This window comes from Salarias fasciatus, chromosome 1, assembly GCF_902148845.1.
Source record: "Salarias fasciatus chromosome 1, fSalaFa1.1, whole genome shotgun sequence".
NCBI classification, from domain to species: Eukaryota; Metazoa; Chordata; class Actinopteri; order Blenniiformes; family Blenniidae; genus Salarias; species Salarias fasciatus.
This window is the reverse complement of record NC_043745.1, coordinates 27,522,208-27,548,035: the sequence shown is the minus strand read 5'-3', so window position 1 is coordinate 27,548,035 and position 25,828 is coordinate 27,522,208. Positions and strand designations below refer to the sequence as shown.

Sequence of the window (25,828 nt, the reverse complement as noted above, 5' to 3'; positions counted from 1 at the left end):
AAGTTTGATGAAGAAGAGTTAATCCATAATGAAATGCTATAAAAAAACAAGATCCTGTAAAGAATGTCACATATACACACATAGACGGAGAAGAAGAAGTAGAAGAAGAAGAAAAAAAAAAACGTACATTGTGCACACATACACATATACATGAGGCTTTCCAAGGGGACTGGGGGACACCTGCTAGCATTTTCCAAAGCTCTGATCAAGGGGATGGCAGAGCATACAGAAAGGATGGGGAGCCAGTGAGAGGAAAAACAACAACAGTTGAGGTTTGGCAAAGGCATACTGCCGTTATCATAAATTCATGTCAGTGGGCTTTGAAGCCCTCCCTAGACAGAGAGGCTCTGCCAAATGGCTTGTGCTTCTTCCCTGTGTGTTTGTGCCTGTTTATTTGTGTGTTCCTTGTTGCTGCCGTGTGTGTTCGCATGTGTGTGTAAGAGCGAGTGTGTGTTCCCTTCTTTCATCTCTATTCAGAAGGATGCACACTCTGGCTGATTATGGGAGTGTTCATGCCTGTGTCAAATGGATCCAAAACTTGGTTAAAAAAAAAATGAATAAAATATTGAAATGATAAAAAAAAAAAAAAAAGTGAAGCATTATTTTGTCTCCTCCTGGGCATGAAGTGAAAAGTTGGAAAATATCTGAGCATCTGTTGTTCCACAAATGGAATTTTTCCATTGGCTGGGTTTGATTAAATCGGGGGAAGACACAGAGAAAGGCTTGGTCCAAACAGTTGTTGGGAAATTAATGCAATTATCACAGCCATTTTTGATTCATATTCACACATGAGATAATAAAAAAGACTGTAAATGGTCAATTGTAACAAACCGACTGAAAATAAATTGTGCTTGTTGTGTTTGCTGTCGCTGCTACCATAGTCACTCATTTAGTTAAAGAAGTGGAAGCTTGATTTCGAACGATTTGGGCAAGAATCACAACTACAGTGTAGAGTAAAAGGCCACTTAGCAATGCCCTACAGTGAAATTCAAAAGTTTCATGCACCCGCCCCTGAATTGTGGCTTGGGCTCATTTGCATGCTGGTTTGAGATATGTGATGCATCTCTGTGTGTTTGTGGAACCAAAATGCTGCAAACACAGTGTTTGTAATTCCATACAACACTATAAACCCTGGCAGCTCGTTTTGTTGAAAGAGATAAGTCAGTTCTACTCAGAGAGTTTCGTTTCCATTTGTGTTGTGTGGTAGAAGTGACAGGCAGTGACATTTGGCTCTAAAACACGGTTGTTTTCATACTTTTTTTTTTTCTCGTTACAGCTTGTTGTCACCTCTGTCACCCCTCCCGCTGAATGTTAATGGTTTAAACTTTAATTACTTGCGATGCATCTTCATGCTTGTATGCTGAGTGTGGGACCAAAGCACACTTTAAATCTGTGTAATTTATCTTCCTGTAACAAGCCGCGTGGTTTGAACTCTGAATCCAATATCTGTAGGTGGAATTTAAAGAAATATGGAAAAACAGATTTGAAAGTATTTTAAAGGTGGGATTTAAAGTGGTGAGAAGCAACTCGGAGACACCTAACTTTTCCACTATTATTCTCAAGTACATGTGAGAAGACATCAGCTATACTGTCCGGAACTGTAAAGCTAATCCATCAGCGTCATTATGCAACGCATGAAGCTATTCAGCCTGGCGAGAGTGCTGCTTTAAAGACCACAAACTTGGGACTAATACAATCTTTGGATGATGCGAACGAGCGGGCAGAGTGGATGTGCTTGAGTGCACTTGGCTAGGTTGTCTTTGCCGTGTTGCGGGTCAGCAGCCCAGATTCCTGAGAGACTGCCCTCCTAAGCTGTAGAGATGAGCTTAACACTTCACAAATGTTTGAAGAAGCCAAACAGTGCTGGCGAAGGCAGCCTGACATTTCCCATGTCGAGGCAGCCATCTGAAGAGGAAATAGGGTGAGGTGGAGAGAAAAAGGCGAGACCACCAGTATAAAGTGGACTACATTTAAATGGTGCAGGCATGAATGAATGCATCTGCTCGTGGTGAGAAGCTCGCGTGTGCGTTTGTGCAAAAAGTGATCTGAGATTTGAATAAGAAAAGAAAAATAAAAGCGTGTCAATGCAAAAAGATCGATGAATTTGTCAAAAGCTTGTGCATACACAACGCAAACTTGAATGCACAACGCGACCAGAGCATACCGTTACTGCAATCCATCACAGAGCGGCAAAATACAGATCGCACATGTAATCATGCTTACCACTTGACAACCACTCCTTTTGACACACCCACCTTGCGTGAATTCCAGACACAAACAATTAACTTGGCTCCTACAATGTCTTCATGCTCTCGCAGAGGTGATTGTCCATTCACCGTGCGCATATCACAGCATAAATAATCCATGCAGACATATTTCCCTCTATTTAGTTGGAGGAAACCTCTGATAGATTATTCATGTCTCAGCTGCACGTTCAACCTTGAGGCGTTCCCCTCATATCTATGGCTAACAATATGACATATGAGAGCAGGGGTGACATTCATCTCTCTCTCTCTCTCTCTCTCTCTCTCTCCCTCTCACAGCTCTCTGGGACGGAGTATTAAATGCCCCCACCAAGGACACATTTGCCTGAGATGATTTGGCAACCGGTGGCATGCTCAGTCCCTCCCTCCACCATTGCTCTCTCAGCCCCGTGTACGGTCCGAGATAAATTACTCTGATAGGTACAGTGCAACATGCAATCATGTGTCACGCTTTGATTTAGATCTTTGCCAATGATCTGATGTCGCACAATGATCAGACAAACTAATGACACACATAAATTACTTTAAAAAGAAGCTTTTTTTTTTTTTATTCATAATCATTGTCATCACTGTTTGACTGTCTAATATTGGTGCAAAAGTAGACGTTTGCAAGCTCCCTCATTCATTTCCGCTCGGACCTACAGCAGATATTTGTTGTAAGCTCAAAACCTCAAGATGGCCTGGATACGAAGATAGAAATCTGTGTTTCCACCACAAACAGAGAGGTTTTATCTTTCAGTGTTCATCCATTTATCAAGTGTGAAATACTTGCCACTGATATTCTGTGGCTCAAACTTTACCTCACACTGAAGCCTTGAAAAGGACACTGGATTTTTAAAGCACAGTGACTGGGAACCAAATGGAAAACAAATAAAAATGACAGGACACACTGCGAGCAGGCGGAAGATATACATAAATATGTATATGCATCAGTATGCAGCATATGAAAAGTTGAATATTACACAGGTGAGGAAAGTTCAAGAAAATTTCAAAGAGAAGTCTGAGTGAATTATCCAATCAGGAGTGAGTCACAATTGATGTTTGTATCTTTGCAGTCCAATTGCAGACACTTGACCTGAATCACTGATTGAAATCAAATATTTATTACAACTCTATTGCCAACAAAAAGGTTTAATTAACTCCACAAAATCCTTTGTACTTGTGGATGATTTCTTACCAGTGATCAGAGTTATCTCCCTACCTCTGGCAGGGTTAATTACCTTGCTTCAGGGCAGAATTTCAAGACGGGGTAACAATGACTTCGATAGCACAGTTCTGTAGTTGCCAGTTATCTTTAGTGCTGAAAGCAAATGAAACAGATATAAAAGTAGCAGGGCTGCTCGAAGAAACCTTTGAGCAAAAAGTAAAAGGACACAGAGTGTCAAAGAAACCTTTGCCAATTGAACCCAAAGACCCTTAATCCTCCAACATTGCGACGAGAAGGAAAGTAAGCCAGTGATCCTCGCTCGCCTTGCTATTTGTAAACATTTGCGATACCGCTATGCCTTCAAACATGCAGCGCCTAGGCCTGCGCGAGTGAAAAGATAAATTAATGAAGGCTTTGTTAATTACTTTCTGCACCAATGAAGTGCAAATGCAAAAATGTAAATGTTGGTCCCTGCATGTATCGCTCCAAACTGACTTTATAGAGGCAGATCGTGCAGAATAAATTACAAATAATTTGAATAATATCAACCACGCATTTCAATTAAAAACAGAGTAGGGTATCTCCATGAGGACCGCTCAGTGTGCAAACAATAGGCGAAAGAGAATTAGTCAAGAATGACATCGACTGTGCAATTAAACTGCACACATACGTTCATAAACACGTGTGCCTTGTCTACTCACCTATCATTAAGGGATTGATATTAGCTTCGAAAAATGACTTCAACTTGGAAATTTGTCATTTTTTATGTGACCACAATCCACGACTGGGGTCTTTATAGCAGCACATATTTCTATCTGAAACATTTCATTTACAATGTTGTTCTCTGCTTTCAGTCAGCTGGATGACTTAAGCTCAAGGATCTGGAGCACTCAGCCTTTGTTATGCAGTTATGGCAGATTTATAAGAAGAAGAAAATACTATTGCTGTTGCTGTTTTTTTTAAACACCGTGTTTTCTGATGCCTGAGGTCAGGGTCAGGGTTAAGGTGTCAAGAGGCATACGAGTGCAGATACAGCAGAAAATGCACAAAGGATTGGGGGTGGAGGTGCTGATGCACACGCCCACACACACTAAATGTACCATCACAACTCTACTTGATGTGTTTCACAATAGGCACTCGATGTAAAATGTCAATACTGAAAATAAAAACCCCTAATGACCTAACTAGGTAATATATAAATGCTGAAGGGACAATAGTCTGAAAAGTTGGAGTGGACGACAAAATCGTGGATCAATTTATGATTAATTCAGAAAGTTATCTAAGGCAACAGCCACACGTTATCACCATCCCACATATTTTTGTTATCAGTGTCACAAAAAACTTAGAGCAGCTTTCTCAGCATAACAGTGACTGTGAAGGTGCTGCTTCTAGTGAGCCGTAAAATCCTCTCAAGTCTGTCCAATGATATAAAAACCCCTTTTTTTTCATCTTGAAAGCGTCTTTGACTAAACTAACAGTTCATTAGCGAGAGCCGGGCCATATGACGACGCGCATTTGTGAACAAGTAGGTGCAAAAACTGACGAACAAAAAAAAAAAAAAATACAACCGGCCACATTTTCTCAAAGCATTTCTGTTACTCGTCCTTCTCTCCCTGTTAGGATTCCTCCAACTTTTCAAGTGAAGGGCTACGGGAGGGTGGGTGAAGAATGTGCACCTGAGCCTGTACGTGTAAAAGTGTGCTTGTATATCAGCATGTGTCATAAAGCATGGCGTGATTTCCCTAAACAGTCTTTTCTCCCTGCAGACGCCTGCCCCCATGGCCCAACATGCCCATCCCTCCTCGCTTTATTACCCAGGCCTGTGATTAATGTCCCTCTGTCACACACTCCGGTTCCCAGAGAGGGACGGATGGACCCAGGGAGGGCTGTACTCACAGGCTGTGGCTCAGCGACAGACAAACTTAGACTGTCATGTTCTCAAAGTTAAAAAAAAAGAAAGAAAAGAAAGTGAAACGCTACAAACAAGCAACAGCAGTTATGAATCATGCACACCTGGATTGTCAGTGGAAAGCTCCATGAACCAGCGATGTGACTTCTGAGACTGGGGAATGATGTGAGATAATGCATGTCTGTGCATTTGTGTGTTGAGGTCGTTCTGCGGCGAATATACCCCCAACCTACCCAAGGTGGACAGGAGGAATGGCAGCTGACGAATTGCACAGAGCATCTGTGACAGACCATGACTGCACCTGTTCACCTGAGGGAGCTCACAGTGTGGGTTTATGCGTGCATGTGTGTGCCATTATGTTTTTAATCTCTTCGCCTACTGCTATCTGGCCCAGCTGATCCATGCACCCCCTACACACACACACACACACACACAAACACACACATACACGCATACACACCCAACCCCACCCTCTCTCTTTCCTGCCCCTGCATTCTCAGCCAATCAGGGTAACTAAATATTTGAACAGCATAGATGAGAGAGTCTCCACTGTGACTGAGCTTAATGTTTGGTAAATACCTCAGGATTTCTCAGGTCTGCCAAACTACATAAGATAAATACTGAATTTCGAACTTGAAACTCACAAGGAGAATTACAGTGAGTTGCAATTCCAACAACTAAAATCAAAATAGAAAGCAAGAGTAAATATTATTGAAACAGCTCAGCTGTGATGGACTGGCGACATGTCCAGGGTTTACCTGTCTCTCGCCTGGATCCAGGGCCCTGCTACCCTGAACAGGGCTGGATGGACAGCCCAACAACTTGCTTGAGTTATATCAAGGTATAGGAAACGGTGTTATGATGCTCCCGTGCTTCATTTCTCGATTTGTTTTTGCCGTGACAGACTCAAAGAAATCGCATCAGTACAGATAAAAAGAGTTGTGCATACTTCTCAGCGCTCGTGCATCAAATGTTGTGGTGAAAATAAGGACGTTACTCAAGTGAATTACTGCGTCTGACACTGTTATGATTCTGAAGCACTTCTCTGCAGTTAGTCAGTCTGTTTTGCCAACATTAGAGGTTGCAGTACAATGGTATTTCTATAAACCTGCTGTTGTGGTATATTCATCACAGTTTGCTGCGGGACTTGCATTTGATGGTGTTTACTGCCCTGCTTGAGGCCTGTAAACAACAATAAATTGTGTTAGTGGCGCAATTTAAATTGATAATTGTTGAGTTGAATAAAATCTTTGACTTTGTTGTTCTGCTGCTTTTATTTATGTTCCTGCATTTTACATATAAAAAAAGCAGACAGTCAATACGATACAATCTACAGTTGATAAATTGCTGGTAATTAACATTAGTAATTCAATTCTCCACTGCGGCGTTCAGCTGTGTGTTGATGGAGAAAGTCCAGGCTGTTTTGAGCAGTGGGTGGCTTAGCACAATGAGAAGGATACTTCTATCCAGTGTAATAGATTTTATCTCGGTGGGAGGCAAGAGAATACCGATGCATAGCAGGAAACGTTGGGCAGAAACGGTGGGGAGTACCAGTGGCTGGCAACGCACGAACTAAAACAAGGACACATATCTTAGGATCAAACACGTCCTCTCTTCAGGCGTTCCCTCATGAACTGTAGACCCCTCCATCAGCTAATGCCTGGCTAAGTTCAAAGAACACGCTGAGGAGAGAGTATTTATGCATGAGAGAGAGAGAGAGAGAGAGAGAGAGAGAGAGAGAGAGAGAGAGAGAGAGAGAGAGGGAGGGAGAGCTACAAATCCATGAGGGGGAGGAAGAGGAGCATAAGCTCATATTCACACTAAAACAAACACACAAAGCCTAATCAATGATGAACAAGCAGAGCTGTGTGCAGTGGGTGGCTGGAAGGAGCCGTGGGTTGTAAAGTTGCGGCACATCTGGAACGCCAGGTTGATGGTCTCAAACACCACTTTCAAGTCGACACAAAGCAGCAGGCAAAAGCTCTAAAATGCAGGACTCGGTCTTCATATACACAGTTTTGTTCGCCAGTGACCTGATATCTCACAACAGATGTCACATTGAGCGCACATCTGGGAGTGTGTGTGACGTGTGTGTTTATGTGAAGGCTTGAACTATTCTAGTGTGTAGCAACTGAAGGCATATTGATTGTTTTTTTTGTTTTTTTAATGAACACTGTTTAAATATGAATAGCGTTTCCTCACTTTCCAAGAGATTCCGCTACATGCTTCAGGCTTGTCTTCCACAAATGACCTGTGACAAACTGCCACAGTCTTTACTCGCTGAAAATAATTGACCATTAAGCCAACTGTGTGAAAAGTGAAGAAAAAAAGTTCTCAAGATTTCTCTACTATCTTTTGACAATCAGACCCCAGACAAGGAAAAAAGAAAAAAACAAAACCTGCATGAACAACCACAATGAACAGGTTCAACAGAAAAGAACGGCCATGGGAATCCATCCGAGGCCAGAAAGTGCTGAGAACAGGAAAACCGATGTTTATCTGCAACCGCATCTGTGACGTGTGACAGCATTTTACTGAGAGTTCCCACTGCTGTGTTTGAGCAACCTATTCAGCCAAGCTTTGAGTGTTCTTCATTGAGGCGTTTTCATTTCTAACGACAGGAGAACAAACGGCGGGGGGACTAACCACAGAGTAAACAAAGACAAAAATAATGTTGTGCATACAGGAGCACTGAATTTTCACTGCTCACAACAGTCAGAAGTACTCAATAAATATTGCAAGGTCAGTCAGCGAAGCGCCTGGCGCCAGCTAATCAAAAAGCGTGAGTCTCTCTTTCAACCTGTGACTGAAGTCCTTGTATAATTCACATTTCCTCTGGCTATACGTTGTCCTTCTTTCTTTCACCCTTTAAGTGTTTTAATGGTGGAGCAATTTCAGGAAGGCAGCTACAGGCAAGCTATTAGACTGAGATGTCTTGGAGGAACAAACCTCATATCACCTTTGTTATTATATATACCTGGCCAAAAAAAAAAAGGAAGTAGTACATTGTACAAAAATAAACATTCAATTTGTGCTCGGGTGAGTTACACACACTATCATTTCCAAATTAGTTGTTGTACTTGTTTCCATTGCTGTGTTTGCCAGAATTCAAAATAATAAAAAACAACTTTCCAGGCTTTGATGAAAAAATCCTATTTTTGAAGAAATGTCCTGGAATATTCTCACTGAGCTATTTCTGGTTAGGAAAGATACTTACATCCAGAAAAAAAAAATCCAATAGTGTAATCCATTTACGGAGTCAAGTGATTTCATGACAGACTGTTTTTTGTGTCTTCGCACAATAAAACACGTGTTTCTGTGATTTAAAACTGTGACGATGTGTCTGACAACACATTCGCACACATTTCTCTTTTAGCAAGCATCCTGTAAAAAGTTGTCATAGTTGTGTAGATTTAGTCTGAATTGCTTCTGTCTTTTTAATCCCAGACTGACGTAATAACGTTGAGATCAAGGCTCTGTGGGGACCGTACCATCTGTTGCGGGACTGTTTCTTCTCGAATTGCTGTGGACAGAACTTTCTGACTCTCACTGAATGTATGGGCTCAGAAATATTTAATCTGGAAATAATCAGATGTCCCTCTGATGGAATCTCACAGTGGAGGAGAATTTAAATATCGCCTATGCACAGCATCTCAAAATTGTGAAACAAACTGATGAGGGGGAAAAAAAAAAGAAGCAATACTTAATTCTGCTCATAGCACGCAAACTGGGACAGTCCTTCCTGCTTTTGATGGAAACGCCATCTTATGTCCAAACGGTGGGCATTAAATGATTAGAAAGCCAAGAAAACAAGTCTGTTGCGCAGCCTACTTTTAAAATTGGATTAGGTGTTGTTGTCTGAGGCAGACATGTCAGCAACAAGGAACAAAGGCCGACAAAAAGTCACAGGTCAATAGTATCTTTCTACCTTTACCTGGTGAGAGACGTGGGGGGGCGGCACAAAGGGTGGCAGGGAGACAAGAAGGGGACTTATTAGAAGATGAGGCGAGAAGCGTGGCGAATCAGTGGCTAATCCTCCGTTTCCTCTAAGCCTGTGTAATTAGGACATGGGGGATTGCACCGTGACAGGGGATGCTTCTGGACCGCCTTGCTTTTTTTCCCCTAGTCTCTTTTGTTTATTTCTCTCCCCTTTAGCCCGGGTTCACGGCAGTTTGTCATCTAAATATAGTGTGCCTGTGTATTCCTCGCCTTTACTGTGTGCACATCGCAGCATGTTCACTCATAAGCAACACAAATAGACACAGCATGCCTGCACCGTGTTTTATTCCTATTCACTACTGCTTACCGTTTGCTATGCGAAGGAAAGTGAACTCGTTTTGTTTGCTGTTTCGGTCGCTGCGTGACTCTCTTAGATTGCATTTGGGCATATTTGTGGGAATCAAATGGGCTTTATGAATCAAACAGCACTTCCTCTACCTCACACGGAACCCAAAAAACACACACCATGTGAGACACCTCAAGCTGAAGAGCCCGAGGAAGAGGAGCTCACAGTATGGACCAGACATTAGAGCAGAGACCAGAAGGGCTGATCAGCATCCTTCTGCCTGTTAATAGCCTTAATCTACTTCTTTCCCTCAGTAGACGGCGAAGAAAGTTGCCTTGGCCCATTTAGAGACACAGTAGAACAAGAAATCAAGTGAGAAAGGGATGGAGAGGAAAATTAACAAAAAAAAAAAAAAAAAAAAAAAGGGGGGGGGGGGGGGGGGTGGGAATTAAAAAAAATTAAGCCAAGAGAATCTATGAGTCACCAGCTCATTACAGAAATCCTGTTTCTATCCAAGGAGAAAACAGGTTTAAAACACCCTATTAAAGAAAGAATGAAGGGGAACCTTTTGTTGCTAATTCACAGAGGGTCGTCTTTTGAAGTGCTCCACTCCACTAAATTTTCACATTGTCGCCCATGCTACATTGATGATGCAGCCCACAATTGAGGCATCTTAAACTGAGTGGATTTACAGCCTGCAAATAAGGCACTCTGGTCCTGTCCTGATAAGTGGCCTAAAACAACAAGGGTAGTGCAATGCAAAACACTGAGAACTGTGGAGGCTGCGCTCAGACAATCCATACAATAACAAGATCCACCAGACACACAATACTGTCACATTTGCTGAATTAAATCACTCTCTTTTATTGTCTCCCTCTCTCTGTCTGCCTCTCTGTTTGTCGCTCTCTTTTGAACAAAGGGATTTGAACAACTCAGGGTGTCATGGCTTTGTGCAAGTAATCATTCCCATGTGTGCTGCTTTAGCAGGATTAGGGAAAGTGCCTCTGATTCTCTGTCTCAACAGAAATGTCACTGTAATAGAGAAGCTCATACACTATACAGTACCCGATCAGTCACTAATGCATAAGGACGCTGTGGTCATTTGACAAAGTTATATACTGTAAGTATATCTGACAACTCGCTCCTTCATCTTTGAGGATGGATCAGGATAATCTCAACAAAGAACAAAGAGTTCGTTAGAGATTCATGAGTAAAGATTGACAACCCTAATATGAATTTAAAAAAAGGCTAAAGAACCAAGAAGAACAAATTGGCACTTCTGTTTGAGCTGATTCAAGATTATGATATGTGCATTTTTTTTTTTTTTATTTAACAGAAAAAAACTCTATAGATGATTAAATCATTTCTTGATTTTTTGCTGCTGTGAATAAAAATTTGAAATTTGGTTGAATCTCGCAGGGTGATAAGAAAGAAAAACTGCTTTATTATTCTTTTTACTTTTGATTTATTTCTCCAGAAAGTAAAAGCACAGCAAGAGCCACTGGCTTCCCAGTGACACGTCTGAACACATTGTGAACTTCTTTTACATAAATTTATCTGCACTAACAGCATCGGCGGGTGTAGAAACATTGCGAATTCAAACATTTCTTCTTGCAGACTACCGTAATCTTACAGAACAGGCCTGTGCATGACATTTAATGTTATTCCATGTGTATATTATCATAGGATTATTAGAGTCAAACTTAGTTATTCTGTAAAGTGTGCATTTGGTTTGTCAAATAAAACTGCATGTCAGCACTCTCAATATATTTTGTATTGCACACGTCAGACGTTACTTTTCTTTCGTGCCAGAAATGACAACGGCCCAGTTTCATGTGTCACTCGGTGGTGACGTCCTGAAACTTGGTGGGGTTTCCCTGAGCCTGAACGCCATGTCACCTCACTGCACACCAAAATCGTCTTTCCGGACATGTCTGTCCTCATGAGACTAATATGTGCGATAAGGAAACTGTACACTTTGGCATGTCGGCATTTGATCGATTGTGCCGATGAACAGCGGGGTAACTCCCCCAAGGATATTGGCGGGTGTCGGACAGAGGCTAAGTGGAAAGGTGGGGAGAGGTAGGTTGAGTCGATGGTGTTGGCTTTCTCAGCCCCGGGGCCTAACACATTTAGAGAGCTAACTGACACACTTTGGATGTATTAGCCACAGTGAGCTCTGCCAACCTCTTCTCTATTTCTGCTGCACCTCCTCCTCCTCCTCCTCCTCCTCCCATCGCCGTCTGTCTGTCACTACGATCTCCTCTCCGTGCAAGACTGGGGAACATGCCTTGTGTTTCAGCAACATTGCTTTAGCATTGATGTTTCTCGATGCCCAAGCCATTTGGGTGTTTGCCGTCTAGACACTGGTTGCTTATGTCTCTGTATGGATACGCACACGCCGACATTCTCTCTCATCTGTTTATAAGTGTGATTAGATTAAAAGAAACTGACGGAAATGCAATAACAGTCTATTAGTATACCCGTCAGGGGGGATAATCATTTCAAATAGAAATGTGTTTTCCATCTCACTATCTAATTTATACTTTCTTTGCCTCTCCATCTGTTTCACTCCTGAGACCGGTGGGTTATGAGTGCGAGTCTTTAAAAAAAAAAAAAAAAAAAGTCTGGGTTCAAGTCAGGGCCACTGCAATAAAACACAAATAAATAGAAATATATGGCAATAAATACCTTTTCAGACTGAGCTCATGAGGGAGAAAATCCAAAGGCTAGAGGACCCCCGCTCCCGCTGACAAATGCATGCATTGAATTTGAAGGTGAGAAAAACAACTCCCCTCAATCTGCACCGCCTCATTCTATGTGGCGGTTTAAGATTAGGGTCAAAGATTAGAAGGCTTACACAAGATAAGAATGGGATTAAAAGAGCTCAGAGATGTAAAATTACAGATCAGAGAACTGGTAAAAAAACACACCTGAATCGTAAATAAACTCATAACACAGCAGCCTCCTTTCCTGCTGGACAATACCGGCATCGTGGGTGGGAGGGAAAACAAAACAATGTATTCCTGACGAGAGGAAGGGAAGTGAATATTATGGAAGCAGCATCCAATATTCCAGAGAGGGATTCAGCACACATCAAAGGCTGCCTCTGCAGTAAGTCTGTTAGATTTGGGATTAATGGACTCCAGAGGGGCCTGGACACACGCACACGCACACACACACACACACACACACACACACACACACACACACACACACACACACACACACACACACAATCCACTACTACAACTCTGGCTGATAAGATTCACAGCCCAGGCTAGCGAAGCACTGCAGTGCAGAGTATCTCTCCCAGTAACTCTCCGTACTTCACTCTCTTCTGCAGCAGAATACAGCATTAAATGTTAGAAGTCAGTCCGAGCACTTAGCACAATTTCTTGACATTCTAGTAAATTTCAGACAGGAACTGTCTCGACGGACCAGGTGGTCCAAGTGCAAGATTTCCATGAATGCCGCGCAGGTTTTTTTTTTTTTTTTTCCCATCCGTGTTTATTAAAATGTTTGGACAGAGTCCTTATTTTGCTTGTCAAATTACAAAGCACATGCCCAGACACACATGCATGCCTTGCATGCGTGCACACACAACCGTAAGTTGCCTCCAAGCTCCGATGACTTCATGCAAATTAGCAAAATGCAAATACAGGTGGTAAGGCTCAGCTGTCCTCCGATTGCATTTTGAAGAAAACACAACAAAATGGGAGGAAATCCACGATGAATAATCTCAACAGACAGAAGGACAACCTAATCCCAACTCTGACTGTCTTTCCGGCCCACTGCTCAGCCTCTCCCCATCCCACCACCCCCCTCCTGCATCCCATGCCCCGAGGGCTAAAACCACAGGTGCAGGCAAATGCAAACCACTGGGTGGAAAATGCTCGTTGACAGCATTCTGGTGTGTTTGTGATTGGTCAGTGAACAATGAGGGAGTTTCCTGAACCACTTGTCGTGCTGATGGAACAGCTGGACACCAACACCAGACACGGATCAGGGTGGGAAGAGACCATGCGGAACAACGGGGAACTTAAGACTAAAATGAGATTCAGCAGAGCTTGAGCTCACTGTCATTTCACAAACTGCGAGTTGGGAAGAAAGGCAGGCGTCACACAAATAAATACAAAGGCAAAGTTGGCTGCGAGAAATTAGTGTTTTGATCACGCTTTGCACGGAAAATGTGTCGTAAGCAAAGTTAATAGAAGGCAGACAAAAAAAAAAAAAACGTGCTGAATTTTTTTTTTTACCTGTATATGTGTAAACACTTGATCCTGTTTGAAACAATGCTCTGATGTAATGGTTTCAAACAAATGACGGACAAAATTGACATTCTTTTAGCCTGATAAGAATAGGGGGAAGAAAAATCAATCACTTCATAAAGTGCAGCCTACCTTCAAATCTATATAATAAAATGAGATGTTCTAAATTAGGTTCCAATGATTAGAGTCTCCACAGGGAGTGAAAGGTGGAATCTGTCTCATTAAAGCTCTGACATCTTGGGCCTGCTTTTCATTTTACAGCTGAAGAGAGTGTCATCAGGAGGCCGTGATATAAAGAGCCTCTCTAAGGCCTTTTGAAAAAGATTGTAGATGACTGTGTGCAGGGATTTACCCAAATCTCCAGATAATTTGAAATAAATCATCCTACCACGAGAAAGATTTACAATTGATGCAGATTTCAAATCCCTGATGAATTCGCTCGGACTTGCCGCAGCAGCAATTTCAGCCAAAGATCAGAGCGTGTGACGCAACAGTTTACTGGAGTGATGAATGATTGAGTAACTGCAGGAATAACAGCTATGCCAATCATCAGTTGGACTTTTCAAGTGGCATTTAGAAAGATTTTTTTTTTTTTCATTTTTTTATTACATTTTTTAAAGGTCTGTCTCCACGACAACTAAAAATCTGTAAATAATTATCATGGAAAGAACAATCTGAAGCACGCATGAACAAACAGGAAGCCAGAAAGTCGGGACGTGCAGAGCTGTCAACAGCGTTTGAAAATCATTCCTGTATTCTGTAAAGGGGATTGTTTGTTAGCGAGTGAGCGTGCGGTCAGGTGGCCGCCTCAAGAAGTCACTATTGTAGGGTGAATGAAAGCCAGGTCATAAGCCAGGTTTTATCTCATATCTCCTTGTTCTTTTAGAAGCTGCTAGCAAAGACATTCCCCATGTGACACCGTCGGCCTCGTTTCAAATAATGCTCAAGAGCTCTTCAGCTTGTCTTCGCAGCTCAATGCCGAGCAGAGATCTCAAGGTCATCTATTTGCATAATCAGAGAAGAGCCGTGTCTGCAGCCTATAGACTGGGGTGCAACGGCATTTGGAGAATTCAACTGTTGGAATTTATCAGTAACCACTTGCAGATGGGCTGCAATGATCACTGAGGGAATGGTAATGTATTATCCATGGCCAGGAGTCAATAACCCTGATATTTTGTCTAAATCTGTTATCGACAGTCAACTATAATGGACAAGGATTGTAAACTTTTTGTTTGGCTACAGTAACTGGAAATCCCCATTGATTATCTATCTATGATTTATTTATTCTATATGGGAAAACCTTAAATGTGCTTAGAGTAATAATCAAGAAAATACTTATCAGCCAGCAGTGATTCATTCTGCAGTGAAATACACATAATAAATTGACCAAATGTCTGGTTCGTAGCACAAAAAGAACATACAAATGAAAACTTTCTGAAAACTATTAAAATGGTACTAAGTAGTGAGGAACAGTTATCCAAAATGCCAAAAAATCTTTTTTTTTCTGTTGCTACACAAGTCAATAAGAAAGCAAGGTTGTTCCTACTTAAGCTCTCCCAGTGACAATATTACATCTTATGATACTTTTGTTTAGTGACTGCTCTAAAAAGTGAAATTTCCATGAACTTTGTTGAATGAATTCATGTACACTGTGAGCTTGAGGATCAGAATGTACAAATAGAAATACCCTGTGTTTTTCGTCTATTCACACTGTATACGGACGAATTTCCTTTTTTTTTCTTTTTTCTTTTGGGGTTTAATTTTTTAATCAAATTAAACCTAGCAAAGGGACGTTGTGGCAAACACCCGTTATTCCTATGTCTTGATTTGTGAGGCAGTTGCTTAAATACAGCAAAAGGCAAAAGCGTGTATTCTTCCCCAGCCTATGTGTGGTAATTCGGTGGCTTACTCTGCTATTGTCTGCCTCCTCTCTTTTGAGCACCAACACACAGACACATAAGTACATGCAAGCCACACAAACCCAGAGCGGCGAGCGCGCCCAAACCCGCTCTCATCCACATGATCATCCCGAGCAGCATTATCACAATCTAGGGAACTAGATTATCCCTAGGCTCAAAACTTCATCCTCTTTGATCCCCACTTGGGAAGGGATGAGAGGCAGCGCAGGGGACCATTACCAAGATTTCCCACTTGTTAATCAAGGCAGATTTTGATCACCTTCAACAACAGATGGACTGCTGTTTTCGAAACACCACCACAGAATGGACATTGCTCTATCAAGGAAACTTCCTCCAACAACAACAACCTCATGACTCTTCCAAGATCCCATACTAATCTCGGGACTGCTTACTTTTGAAAAATAAATGAGATACAGTTTCAGACATGTTAAATGCTATGATGAATTGTGCGTGTTCAGAAAAATGCTGCTTTCTCCTTAAAATGCGATAACATTCAGGTCTATTGGCTGACTCCAGGATACACTGGCTGTTGTTTATTTAAATTTCTACAAAGAACTGGAATGACAAAAAGGTAAAAATAGAGAAAAATGTCCTGCAAACAAGTGACATTTATGGGTGGATCTAACGAAAGGCATTCTCTTTAAACACCCGTCACAGTCTGAGTTTTTATGAAGCGGGTATGTACACCATGAGGGAAGGTGCAAAGAGGAAGTTGTAGGAGGATCCATCACACTTAGTTGTTTACACTGCAAGCCTTCCAAATCTCCATAATAGATCTTTGTTGTGGTTTGAGGTGGGACGGTGAGGTCAGCTGTTAATTGGCTGCTGGTAATTACAGATGCATCTTAAGCTTGCTGACATTGTCCATGGGGCTTTGGAGACCCTCGCAACTAATGCAGCGCAGAGGCAACTGCAATGTACAGAAAATTACACCACTCTCATTCATGCATACTGAAGCAGCAATTAGAATTCCTCATGTTGAGTCTAATCTGCTGTTTACCCTGTCGTGATGCAACCCAGGGCATTTCACATGAGGTATATGACATATTTAATGGGCTAAATAATGTTTAGGTTAGACTTTTTTTTTAGGGCATTTAAGAGAGAATCACCCCATATTTCCCCCGTCCTTCATTTAAACGTTCACGTGCATCATTCTTCAACTCTGCCGGTAACCATAAGGGTGTTTTTTTTTCCCCCCTCAGTGGGGCTGCTTCATGAAGACGAAAGGCAATGTAGGGACAATAGCAACCACCCAATTAAAGCTGTGTTGGCCTCGCAATTCCTCAAGGTATTGCCATGTGACAGTTTAATTAACCAAGCCCCTTATCTTAATTTAGCAGGATCAAAAAGTAACAAACTGAGGTTATCGGAGAAAAACACTCCCAGTCGCCATCCTCACATACTCAAAGGCACACAAACGCATGGTCTCAATCTCTGTCAGTAAAGGAAGCTACGCTACAGATGTTTAAAAGAGAATTTTGGTGGAATTTCTCTCTCTCTCTCTCTCTCTCTCACTCACGCACACGCGCACACGAGATACAAGCACATGCTCATTACATCCGCAAGGGCTGGCCTGATGACAGCCTTTCATACCATGACAATACACACGAGTGTGTGTCACAGCACAGTTACATGTGACTGAGTTCAGTCGTGTCTTTGCGGGGGATGTTTACTTTGACAGGTTTTTTTTTTTTTTTCTTATGCATTTGGTGACTGTGGGGGGGGGGGGGGGGGGGGGGGGGCAGGCACCATGCTATTTAAGCCAATCTCCCATGGAGCCTGCCTGCTGTCACCACCCCCCCCTTCATCCGTCCGTCCATCCATTCATCCTTCCATCCATAAGCTCTCTTTTTGTCATCTGATCACTCACCCATCACATGATATCTCCACTGCCTTGCAGCCCTTTAATGTGGATTTTAAAATGGTAAATACAGCTTTGAGTTCACATGTTTCATAAATTCAAATGCGTCACAGTTTCTTCATCTACTCGTTCAGCGATCATTTTTCTCCCCTTCCTCTGACATGTCTGATCATCCCGGCCCACTGTCATCGCATAAACCACATCCCCTCTCTTTGTTTTAACGTTTCCTCTTCTTCAAATACTCCATTATCTATAGCACTGCAGGCAGTGGATGAAAGGACATTACTAGTTATGGTTGAAAAGAGAAGAAGTCCTGATGCCTTGGACAGGCTGGGCCCATTTATCTCTCTGGTTCTTGATGCAGTGTAACATGGAGAAACAATGCCCCAGGGAACCACAAATATTCATTCACATCAGCCCAGAAAACAGCCAAGACAGAGGGGTTCTCCACTTGTATCTTAGTGATTCAAAGAGAGGCTGTGCTGATTTCACTGTCTATAGACATTTTTACTTTTCAACATTTTATCATGACTAAGAAATGTTCATTTTCTCTATTACTAGCTGGTTAGGAGTACCTAATTGTGCCGCTTGTTTCCTAAGCAGTACGGGGTCAATCACTCCAGTTTGGCATCTCCAATAAGAGCATCTGTTTTGCTCTCAGCTGAAAGAGATTAGAATAATCCTGTATATAAAAGAAAAATAACAGGGATAAAGTAAAATCTATTAGACAGTATAATGTATATATACTATCAAGTTATATGCAAAAGACCCAGAATTATCCAACACTGAACATCATCCATGTTCTGAAATACTGCTGGTTTATTCAGAACCGCAAAGCCTCTACCTTAAATGAGACAAGAAATCATTAACGAGCGGTGGAAAGAAGCAGTCGAGAGTGAAATGCATATGGTGAGTTCAGCCACAAAGAACGGCGAAAAAAAAAAAAAACAGATCCCTGCAACCTCTCACTTCACCTCCTACGAAGTCGTTACCAGCTGATGAGAGAGTGAACTCCTTTACTTGTGTGAAGTGGCTATAGGTGCAAATATGATATGTGCTATAACACTGCTAAAAAGTAAAAGCCTCGTCTCTCCCACCAGCTTTGCTATAATGAAGTCAAATTTTGTAGATGCTTCAGTTTTTACCATATTTTTAGATATGGAGTCACACCGTAGTGCAGCATGAAAACTCTCAGCCCATTAAAACTACAAAATGTACCCAGCCCTGAAGAACTCCTGTTGTGGCAGTTTGTGAACAAAGTTCTCGTTTCAAGTTTCAGTATTTGAGTGCAAACCAGAACACATAATAACACGGTGTATAAGTCACAAACTCCTCATCTTGACTCCAACCCCACAACGCGATCATTTTTTTTTTCCCACCGTTCATTAGTGTTTGTAACATTCAAAATGCTAAACTAACAGCAGAATCTGTATTCCTAACATAGTGTTTGGTATGTGTTCATGTGTGTATGTCCCATCTTAAGTTGTCAGACAAGTGCTTTTATACATATCAAGTGAAATTCATTTGTAATGAGTGAAAGTTACATAAATGTCGGCTGTGTGGATTTTTTTTTATTTTTTTTTTTCAGTTAAACAAGAGCAACTAAAGGAGAGCGGGCAGCAAGTGGGTTTGTTTCACCACAGGATAAAGGTGGGTGGAAAAATGCAGAATGGCACTAAGTAGATTCTGAGGTGATGCTAAGTGATGGTAAGTAGTACATTTGGAAAGGCGCAGTCGCATCGTTGCACTCAGTTTGATCTGCGACAATTCTACATGATGTTGTTGTGTTTCTAAGAGCAGCAGCTCGGTGCTTTGCTCTGCTGACAATGCACAGCACATCTGATGTTAACGGACGGCCTGTCACGATAAGCGGAGAAGATTAAACTAGACAGAAAGTGTCCACACAAAAAGTCCGGTAATTTTCGACCCCAAAAAAATACATGTAATGTCAACGGATCATATCTGACTTCACTGCACACAATGGCACATCTGCTCACAAATCTCCAGTCAAAGTCATACAAGCACAAAAGCATGATTTAAATGTGCAGTTATGGAAATCTGTTCCTGATTGATTGTTTCAGGAATTTTGTTTCATGCTAACTATAGATAACTGTCACACCTAATTCACTCACACCCTATAAAGAGCATCAGTAAATGTTCGCCACTGCCCTGAGTTCACCATCAACTCCTGCAAAGCAGGGATGGAAGCAAACTGCCTGCATGTAGGAAGTGCGACCAGTCAAACGAACTGGATGGTTCAGAGAATGCGCTGCAACACTCGTCCTCAGCAGAGACAGAGAACCTGTCATTCAAAGCATATTTTGTATAACAAGCAAGTGAGGTGTCATTACATTTTTCTTAAAAATGTGGAACCACATCAAATTTGAGTCAATGCTAATTACCATGCTCAAAGAGTTGGTCTTTATAAGACGGATGTCTGCAGAGACAAAGGAGACTATCATAAAAATAAAAGGATGAACAAAAGAGTTGACACAGGCTGCAGATGCAGAGCTCTGAGTGTGTGTGTGTGTGTGTGTTTGTGTGTGTGTACTCCAACTACATAGAACACATCCAAAATGGACTAACTTATCAAAACCCACTCATGCACTGAAAGTACAAAAAAGTACAGATGGCACCACTAACGCGAGGGCACAGAACAACACACGGAACTACAAGGACGCGAAGGCTGCAACTGCTATTTTTTTTTCCTTCCACTAATCAACTAATCTTTTACCTCTAAAACACTGCAAACAGTAAATACTAACAAGCCGCTTCATTTCCTTTCAGTTGAAACAGCTGTATGCAGACGTGAAGGGGCGCAGAAGGAGCAGCGCTTTGCTCACAAGCTGCTTTTTCAGGTAGTTTTGGGCTTAAACATGTAACAAATATGAAACCCGGCATGAAAATGAGAGGCGAATGCGATGAGGGCAATCATGTATCCGACTGAAAAATAATCGGGAGGAAGTAAAGGAGGCTATCAAAGCATATGTAAAAGAGCTCGGTTAATGTCTAGAATTACAGCCGACGCGCGCACACACATATACAAATGCACAAATGCCCAGCTGTCCGTGGACAGAGGACAGATGGCCGCGGCGTGGCTCTGGTCCAGGGAGTGACGATGTTCTGTATCATTATAATCTGCTCCGTAGTATCCTCCCCTACTGCTGTGCCGGACAACATGTTTCACCCACTGAGAGCAGATACTGGAACAATTTTTGCTGCTGCTCTGCAACACGCAGTCTGAAAGAGGTGCGGCAGCAACAATGTAACAGTTATTGTGGCTGCTTCTTCGGTTAACTCCTGAAAACTTTGGGGGGAAAGCAGTCAATTCCCAGCCTACAAGTCAAAATCTCACAACAATCGATGGTTTTCTTATTGAAGCACCGCAGAAGGACAATCCAATGTCTGTTTTAAAGCCCGGCCATTCAGCCTTTTACAAATGAGTCCTGTTCACTGGAGCTATCATTGTCCAAGTTTGTTTATCTAACAGGCTCACAGACACAGGCACACGGCTGCACAGCACTTTTTCTGATTGACTGCTCAGTTTTAAGAAAAAGCTCACTCGGCGTCAGCCACGAGTTGAACGCTGCAGCAACACCTCCGCTCCCTGAATCCACCGGCGGAGCTTCTATCGCCATACATCCCCACATCAAAAGTTGCGATAAGATCCTAATTGTGTGTACTATAATCACAATTTTTTTACTGAGCTTTGCAGAGCTTTGCAGTGAGAGGTTAATGCCGGTGAAAAAAATGTAGGCTGCACCGCCACGGGGCTCAGACGCACTATGTTAATTAATTTCATTTATAGCACAGACGCCACATCTACAAGGTTGTTGCTCGCGTGATAACAAAGCCAACAACTGGGAGCAGATAGCTGGGTGTCGCTCCTGCTTCTGCTTTGAAGGAATATATCTTTAATGCGTGGGGTAGAAACTAGTTTGACAAGGTTTTTTTTTTTTTTTTTTTTTTTAGTTGCTCAGCAGAAAGAAAGCAGTCTGGCAGGTAATGTAGGTTACTAGTGTGTTTACAGCAAGCAAGCCAGTGTGTATGTGTGTGTGTGTGTGTGTGCCTGTGTGTATAAACTGTAAACGTGAAACATGCAAACTAATCAAACCACCTTGGCTCATGTTCTGAGTTGTATTAGACACAGTTGAAAAGTCGAAACATTAAAACAAACACACATTCGAACCGTTCCACCAGGTGAACGCAATGTAAAAGCCTTCGCGGCTCACAGTCTCTGCACACAAAAGTGTGTTTAGTACTGCTCTGGCAAAATCCACTTACTGAAAAGCAGAGGACAATAAATAAATAAATAATATCGTTTAGGTCTTACCAGGCCTCACAGTAGATGAAGCTTTAACAATATGGCTGTAGAGTGATTACCTTTAAATCTCCATGACTCTGGACTAATCCTCAGACTCAGTGCACCTACATTTTATAATGGGCTTTGAATAATATTTCCACAGAGTTTAATGGCTTTGTGTGTGTTTTTTTTTTCAATTGTAATGTGATTGAGCACACTCCTGGATTAATATACCGTCGTGTTCTCATCAAGAGCGGTGCTAGGAGAGAGAGAACTGGGCATCAGGAAGTATCTAGGGTCAGCAGCCCTAACTGGAGGTCAGGGAAAAAATAACAACAAAAAAAAACCTTCTCAAAGGGCTCTTATAGCGACTTAAACCGATGAGAAGTCTGATCACGATATGCCGAGACACTGTATTAGTGCTCAGAGTGAAATAAGACATATTTTCAGTCGTGGCTTCCATAAACACGCTATAATTATTCACTGCGGTTACCAGGGTGAAGGGATAATGTCAACGATTTACAGCCCAAGTGGTAAGAGTCGAAGATATTCATCAATCCTCTCCAACACCGTGGTGCCACAGTGCTTGAGATGGCTTGACTAGCTGAATGAGGATCAGGGGTGATCCGCCATGCAGGCGGGCCGAGGTTTAGAGGTGGAAATCACTCCCCACAGCCTGTGCAGTGAAAACTCACACACTTCAAGCACAAAGGGAGAGGACACAAGAATAGATATAACACTTTGTGACCCACAATAATAATGTTGGAATTTATTATAACTTTGAGCATTAAAGAAAAATAGACTAATCCTTTTAAATCTTCTATAATGAGAGAGAAGAAATCCTAAGACTGTGATATTCCCCCTCCCTTCACCCCACAAGATTTTAGGCTTTTCCACAGGATTCCAGTAGCTTAGCTGCAAATCGCCTCACTGCTGTGCAATACAGCCACATCCCCTAAAAACGGGGCGACCGCACGATCTGGCACATGTGTACGGGCGCACAAACGCCCACAAATCTTATTTGACTTTGAGTAATGCATCCTGGAGAAGTCCAGATTGCTGATGGTTCTCATTTTCCCCACCAGGAAAGTAGCCGGCGATGTTTGCCATGAATCAGCCTATCACCCCGACCAGGGACACACCACGGAAAGCCGAAGAGATGAGGGGCGGGAGAAGATGACACCCTCAGAAACAAATCCTTTCTGCCCAGTGGCTCACGCTCTCAAACGGTGGGAAGAATTGTGAGCATCTGGCCGCCGCTTTCAGATGCTGCCTGTTTTTCTAATCTACTCCCCAAGGCCGTGCTGCACACTTTGCGATAGATTCCTCAGTAATCTAATACTAAAACAAGACAGTTAAGTTCTTAAGCAGAGGCCAGAGTTGTTTCTTGGTTTCCTTTTGATGACGGCACACGAAGAGATCTGACAGGAGAAGTGAAACACAAAGCCGAGTTCATGCCGCCATGAGAGAGTCGACTGAAATGACGAACGTACGTGTCTCCATTGGAACAACGGGTGTAAACACGTTCTGATAGCCTCAATTAATCATGTTTAAACAGACAGATGTGATAGCATCACATGAAACCATGACTCCTCCATATGCTACCTGTTTAGAGCGATGTTTGTGAACGGACTAATTAGAATGCTCTCAGATGAAGCTTCCCTCCCAGCAGATGTTTGTCCATTAACCTGCACAACAATTACTTTGCCATCATGTGAACAATCGCACATAAACAGCGATGGCGAGGGTGCACCCCGACGGATGCTAGGAGCATCTTCATTATTCCAACTCACTTTCAAACAAACATGTTTTCGGCATTAAGCTTTGAAAAAGCAGCAGTTGACTGAAGAAGTTGGCTAAAAACGTTGTTTTGTATTTCTCACAGTGTAAATATTCAGGACATTACTGCAACAATCGCATAGATCGATTCTAGTCCAACTATCTTTGACAGCTGTATATGCATATCACAGCTATGGAGCATCTAATGACAAGAGGAAGGAGGAAACTCACTTTCTCTGTTGCTTTTGAGGCTTTCCATATGATAAATAAACATCGCAACTCTGCGGCTTTGTCCCCATAATTTGATTGAGCCGCATTCTGGCTGTACGGTGGCTCCTTCACAACTCCACTTTGGATTCAATGCCCACTGGAAAAGTTTCAGAAGAAGTGCGTCTTCAAGCAGCCTGTCTTTCAGCAGACAGATTTTGTGTTGCTTTGTTTTATTTCTTCCTTTTTTTTTTTTTTTTGTTGTTTCTTTTTTCTTGTGGAAGAGTGTGATTCACTTCTGTTGTGTTTGGTCTCTCTATCTCTCTCGCTCTTTCTCTCTGTCTGGCTGTCTTCCTTTCTATATTTCTATAGCTTGAAAACATTCATTATGAACAGCAGTTCACCTCTTAAAAGGGAACGGCTGACAATATTTACTTCAAAGATAAAAGGCATATATTCTTTCATCAGACTGTGAAAACAACTATTGCGCAGGTTTGCTGATGGTGGAACAATTGGTTTGCAAAAGTAAGAACACAATATAATTCTTGCAAAGAACTTTAATGGGAGTTTTTGAATATCCACAAAAAAAAAAAAAAAAAAAAAAAAAAAAAAAAAAAAACACCACAAATATGACCACTGTGGCAACAAATATAGAATAATATGAACAAAGGGTAGCATCCCCATCTAAATGTAAACTTCAGTAATAAACATGCAACACGCTAACCGCCGTGCATCTTGAATACAGTTCTAAAGGATTCAAATTACAGATATGCTATGCATCTACCCACCCTGTGAGAATCGTGTCTGCCTTTATGTGTCCATGAAATATGAATGATGGTGAATGGAATGCCCTTTTCCAAGAGTCAGATAAAGGTTTATTGAAGGCCAGAGTGAACAGGATGGAGGTTGCTATGGCTACAAGTGTGAAAAGGGCATCTGATCTGACTTCTGACCAGTCAATTAATCTTGGAATTGCATTTTTTTTTTTTTTGTATATCAAAGGTTCACTCATGATTCAAATTAATTGCTCTAAATAAAAAGAAAACGGGGAACGACTGAGATTGGGGGGACTAAAGACTCTTTGGAAAAGTACGGTTGTGCTACAGTCTTAAGATTAAGACCACCACAAGGGAAGACGAGTGAATATTTAAGATGGATTAAAGTCTGAATATTAAGTTTGTTTGGTCTCAGTGTGGACTGGAAGAGAAAAACGTATTATTCATCAAAATAACTTGTAAGGACCTAATTTTCACATGATTTCGCTCATAAACAAATGTAAAAGCATGTCCTACTTTTGCTTGGAAGTGTCACAGTGCATAATGAGGACTTTTTACATCATGCATTGTTTGAGCGCTTGGTAATTCCAGCTATTGTTTTTAATTGAAAATGCTAATGACAGAAATACTAACAGTGCTGTGTGAAGGGATAAATAGGATTTTCAGGCGCTTGTTATTCACAGAGGCATACTCATTTGAAATACTGATTTATTCTGTGATATTTTCGACAACTTCGCCTGCTTCACTTGATATAGCATGTTCTCTCGGCTTAAGCTGAACAAACCAGCGTACACTTCCTATGAGATCCGCATAGGTCAAACTAAAAGATCCATACAGAAGCAGACGCTACAGATATTATTTGTTGTTTGCTAAGCTGCAGAGATTACATGTAAAGAAGTGAGGAGGGATTTAAGTTCTGTAATTTACACACGAAGAGTCGAAATGTAGCAAAAATGAATCAGTGTTCATGAAACGTTTTAATCAAGCTGAGCAGAGGAGTAAACAATAAACAGCATCTTTAAGATGTGTCTCAATCTTGAAGTCTATAAATTACAAAACGCCTAAAAAAATATATATCTACAATCAGCATGGAAACAGGTTTTTGTG

General features: G+C 41.8%; 1 protein-coding gene across 4 annotated transcripts in view; it reads right to left on the bottom strand.

Moving 5' to 3' along the window:
- The window catches only part of pcdh17 (protocadherin 17), a 58,246-nt gene that overhangs the window by 5,036 nt on the left and 27,382 nt on the right, over positions 1-25,828 (bottom strand). The window lies entirely within an intron of this gene.